This window comes from Mus musculus, chromosome 7 (genome assembly GCF_000001635.26).
Source record: "Mus musculus strain C57BL/6J chromosome 7, GRCm38.p6 C57BL/6J".
NCBI classification, from domain to species: domain Eukaryota; kingdom Metazoa; phylum Chordata; class Mammalia; order Rodentia; family Muridae; genus Mus; species Mus musculus.
Window position 1 is genome coordinate 67,416,292 of NC_000073.6, and position 5,408 is coordinate 67,421,699.

Consider the following 5,408-nt stretch of genomic DNA (forward strand, 5'->3'; position numbering starts at 1 on the left):
TCCAATTTTCTGAGGAACCGCCAGACTGATTTCCAGAGTGGTTGTACAAGCCTGCAATCCCACCAACAATGGAGGAGTGTTCCTCTTTCTCCACATCCTCGCCAGCATCTGCTGTCACCTGAATTTTTGATCTTAGCCATTCTCACTGGTGTGAGGTGGAATCTCAGGGTTGTTTTGATTTGCATTTCCCTGATGATTAAGGATGTTGAACATTTTTTCAGGTGCTTCTCTGCCATTCGGTATTCCTCAGGTGAGAATTCTTTGTTCAGTTCTGAGCCCCATTTTTAAGGGGGTTATTTGATTTTCTGAGGTCCACCTTCTTGAGTTCTTTATATATGTTGGATATTAGTCCCCTATCTGATTTAGGATAGGTAAAGATCCTTTCCCAGTCTGTTGGTGGTCTTTTTGTCTTATAGACAGTGTCTTTTGCCTTGCAGAAACTTTGGAGTTTCATTAGGTCCCATTTGTCAATTCTCGATCTTACAGCACAAGCCATTGCTGTTCTGTTCAGGAATTTTTCCCCTGTGCCCATATCTTCAAGGCTTTTCCCCACTTTCTCCTCTATAAGTTTCAGTGTCTCTGGTTTTATGTGAAGTTCCTTGATCCACTTAGATTTGACCTTAGTACAAGGAGATAAGTATGGATCGATTCGCATTCTTCTACATGATAACAACCAGTTGTGCCAGCACCAATTGTTGAAAATGCTGTCTTTCTTCCACTGGATGGTTTTGGCTCCCTTGTCGAAGATCAAGTGACCATAGGTGTGTGGGTTCATTTCTGGGTCTTCAATTCTATTCCATTGGTCCACTTGTCTGTCTCTATACCAGTACCATGCAGTTTTTATCACAATTGCTCTGTAGTAAAGCTTTAGGTCAGGCATGGTGATTCCACCAGAGGTTCTTTTATCCTTGAGAAGAGTTTTTGCTATCCTCGGTTTTTTGTTATTCCAGATGAATTTGCAAATTGCTCCTTCTAATTCGTTGAAGAATTGAGTTGGAATTTTAATGGGGATTGCATTGAATCTGTAGATTGCTTTTGGCAAGATAGCCATTTTTACAATGTTGGTCCTGCCAATCCATGAGCATGGGAGATCTTTCCATCTTCTGAGATCTTCTTTAATTTCTTTCTTCAGGGACTTGAAGTTTTTATCATACAGATCTTTCACTTCCTTCGTTAGAGTCACGCCGAGATATTTTATATTATTTGTGGCTATTGAGAAGGGTGTTGTTTCCCTAATTTCTTCACCTAAGCAGACTAAATTCCTAAGTTCCTTGGAGTCCCGGGACCAAGATGGCGACCGCTGCTGCTGTGGCTTAGGTCGCCTCCCCAGCCAGGTGGGCACCTGTCCTCCGGTCCGGAAGGTGGCCGGCTGTCCCCGGCCCACACAGGGTGCTGCCTCAGCCCCTCTGTGCTTCTGCCTGTTCCAGAGGCTGTCAGGTTCTCTGGCGCACCCTCTCACCTGTTCAGACTAATTTCCTAAGTTCGGCGGGTCCCGGACCAAGATGGCGACCGCTGCTGCTGTGGCTTAGGTCGCCTCCCCAGCCGGGCGGGCACCTGTCCTCCGGTCCGGAAGGTGGCCGGCTGTCCCCGGCCCACACAGGGTGCTGCCTCAGCCCCTCTGTGCTTCTGCCTGTTCCAGAGGCTGTCAGGTTCTCTGGCGCACCCTCTCACCTGTTCAGACTAATTTCCTAAGTTCGGCGGGTCCCGGACCAAGATGGCGACCGCTGCTGCTGTGGCTTCTGTTTCAGTCTTCTGTGGTGCCCTGATTTGTAGGCAACTGGTCGACCCACTTGTTAGCCAGTAGATCAGATGCCTGGATCCTGTGGCCCCTGAGTGAGTGAGCTGAGCCAACTTTGGGGATTTGACTGTTTAAGGTTGCTGTGTGTCGATGCAGGAACTTCCCACAGTTTCCCTGTCTTTCCATTCATTAAAGTGAAGCTTGCAACTGAACATTCTGACATACGTAGCTGAGATTTTTGGCAGCAGTACTAACCATACTCAAGAGTTTCCTCAGACTATGTTAAATTTTCATATCCTCAGGAATGCTTGCCACCTTTCTTTAATAACCTGAGCAAACACCGCTCTCAGGACTTCATTGTTTCCCATTGCACATAAGCGCCTTTTAAAAGTATGTTGGGTGTGTGTATTTATAGAATCCGGATGTATATAGGTGGGTTAGAATTTCACATCTTACAAAAACCAGTCATCTGAATGGACCTTATTGAAAAGTTGGTGAACCTTATAGAAAAGTTGGTGAAAATTGTGTGTGTGTGTGTATGTGTGTGTGTGTGTTACATAAGACCATATTTTTCTCTCCCCTTAAACTATTTGGCCATTTTACCACAAAATTATATATTTTCAAAAAGCATATATTCATGAGCTCTCACCCTTGGGGTCTGATAATAGATTTTTTTTCATTCTTTAAGTCAATAAAGAACAGAAGAGTTTAAATGGAAAGATGTCAAGATGGAGGTTCCTCTCTTCCTCCATAGTGGAAAACAGAGTCTTACTATCTGCCTTTATTTAAAGTGAAAATTAGTTGGTTTGCCTTTCTGGTTAGTTTGTTTTGTTTTTTAAATTGCTCTAAGACTCATTTTCATAATTATGCGAAGCAAAAAGTGCCAATGGCGGCGGACAGTCAGAAGGAATCCATGCTTGTTGAGCGCCCACACAATGGGAAGCTTGTATGCTTCTTGGATGGCCAGTGGTCCAGTAAGTTCTTCCTTTCAAATGTGGTGGTTGTGGCCTGAATGACAGTGACTGGCAGCAGTTGCTGTTCTCTCAGACTTCCATAAACATTACATAACGTAACACAATGTGCCTAGCTGGAACCTTAACCCAGTTTGTGACGTTTCAGAACCCAAGAAGCCCTACTCAAAGTTGGTGATTGCACTGTGGCTGCAGTACCGTACCCCTCGCCAACTACTCGGGCAAATACACAGAGGTAGGTAGGCTGAGGTCAGTGTAGCAATGGTATTGCATTTCAAATCGACACTTTACAGCCTCTACTTCTGAATAGGGGGAAGAAATGCTTGAAGAATTTACAAACTCAGCTCAGCTGATGCAGCTAAATGGGACTCAAATTCCTGCTTCCCCGGCTCCGTGGTTGACAGAATAGCCGACTGCATGAGCTTGCATTTGTCACCTGAGTCTTTTGGACTCATCACGTCTCATGTCTCTGGGTAAATTAAAATTAAATGTGATGATTTCCATTGACTTCTTCCTAAACACGTGTGGCACTAAAGAGAGGCGGGGGGGGGGGGGCGGGGGGAAACTCCCAGATGGGATTTTGGAATCTGATTTCTTCAGCCAGTGATTTTTATAAATGTACCAGGCCCGACTTGCTTGCAGATCCAGATGCTAAAATTGTATTGCAGCCGTTTGGGCAGCTTCTGAGGAAGTGGGGCTGCTTCCTGTGTGCATTTGTCAAGGTGTCTGTGGCTTTAGTTCTTCCACACACCGAGGCACACCTGGCCAGAGTGGGTGCCTCCGTTGGGTCAAGTCCAGTCAGGTTAGCAGGCAGAGATCACAGAGCCCAGAGAGCGGGAACATGTGGGCACCTTGGTTTCCTAGATTAAAAAAAAAAAAACCAAAAACCCCAAAAAAACAGACGTGAGAAGTGTCAACTAGCAGCCAAGGCACCCACGACTCAGGAGGTTGGTGGGCAAAAGGATGTGTTTTAAACGAACCAAAGAAGTGTAAGGATAGAAAGACTGAGAGAGAAGCAGCCGAGGGAGGAAACCATAGTTGTGCAGGGACGATCAAACCCAATTACCCAGGACAGCAATGCCATCCTCGGTTTAGCCAGGTTGTTCCTGTTCATGGCTGAGGGTTGGAAGGAAAGCTTAACTAAACAAATCATAGCTAAAATAAGAGAAACCATCGCTTCATGCAGCCAAGCCACGAGGGAGACAGGTTGGCACCATCCACTGGGACAATGGAGCCCACAGAAGCCGAGAGCAACGCCTTTCCTGGACGGTCCTTCCCCCTTCTCCGCTCCCACCTGGGCCTCTCTTTGAGTGTGGGTTTCATTGTCTCAGACCACTCCATGCCCCATGTGGTAGCACTGTAGTTTCCAGATTAGAGTAGAACCCTCTTCCCCTCCTTAACTACCCCAGGCACCAACATTTCCAAAAGTCCAGGCAGGTGGAGATAAAGTGATGAACCTCTTAAACCAACCCCTGTAGCCCGGGATAGATGAAAGGTTCTGTGATTGGTCCATATGTGGGATGTGCCCACCTCCTGGCCAATCACTTTGTCCAAAAGGCAGGTAAGGTTTTGATGAGTCCACCTTTACTTATCAATGCAGGGAGAGCATTGAGAGTGTATGTTTTTCACAGGGTCCAGTGCATTTTGGGGTCCCAGGTACATGAAACAAGTGGAGGTCTGGCTTCCTGTCCATACACAGTCACCATAGTCGGACAGTTGCTTCATCTATTAAGACTCAACTGGGAGCAGACAGGCTGTCTTTGTTGGCATCAGAATCTCAAAGGGTAGTTACTGTTTCATGAAGCATATTAAATATACATAATTTGTTTGGCTTTGAATCATAGTATTTAATTCCATTAGAAATTTCAAATAATATTAAGCAAGGATGCAAAATAGTTGCTTTTTTTTTTTAATGTGGATGGATTAAAGATGTTGAGACACAGCATTTAAGGGAAAAATTCTCCAACTCCTTTGTCAGCAGGAGAATCCTTTCCAATTTGGACAGTTTGTCTTGCTCTCTTCAGGTGTCTCTGGGACGCATGGAAGAAACTGAGCGGAGTGTCCAGGCCCATTCAGAGAGAGACAGGAAGGGGGTGGGGGGAGGAGGAGAAAGGGAGAGAGAGGTCAGAGTTCCTGTACTGAGGCTCTGCCATGTATCAGGTGCATTGTGTGACCCCATTACATCTTTTCTGGCAGCTCAGAGAAGGGCAACCACGTGGGCTATTTGTCACAGGTGCACAAGTCTTAAGATGAGTGTTTTGGCAACTTGCTTAGTCTCTCAGTCTGCCACGTGGCTAACAGTGACTCTTGTCTGCACCAGTGTGGAGAGGGTTGAGGAGACAGTGTCTGCAAGCTGAGAGCGAGGAAGACACTGCTCTCCTTTCTGAAACCCTGTGTTAGGATACAGGAGCAGTCTTTAAACCCAGCATCTGCTAGGGTTTGGTCCTGATGGAGCTTTAAAAACAGCCAGCCTATTTCCACTTCCTGCTTAAGGCTGCAGAAAATGGTGGGGGTGAGCCGAGGACTGAGTGGCCACAGGCAACTCACGATGGCCAGAGCCACTTCACCCTCCCCATGAAATGGAGGTGAGAACATGAACCTGCCGGGGTTTTGCTGAGGGACAGGGGAACAACCACTCCAGGTTTCTGACATAGTGCCTAACGGGCACTGGAGATGTGCGGGATCCGTGTAGCTAGTGT

At 46.4% G+C, this 5,408-nt stretch overlaps 1 long non-coding RNA gene across 1 annotated transcript; it reads left to right on the forward strand.

Annotated features, from left to right (window-relative positions):
- Positions 1–2,867: 2,867 nt before the first annotated feature.
- Positions 2,868–3,208, forward strand: Gm51462. The gene is made up of 2 exons (XR_003946700.1): positions 2,868–2,944; positions 3,020–3,208. It is a non-coding gene; the product is annotated as a predicted gene, 51462 (long non-coding RNA).
- The last annotated feature ends 2,200 nt before the right edge of the window (positions 3,209–5,408 follow it).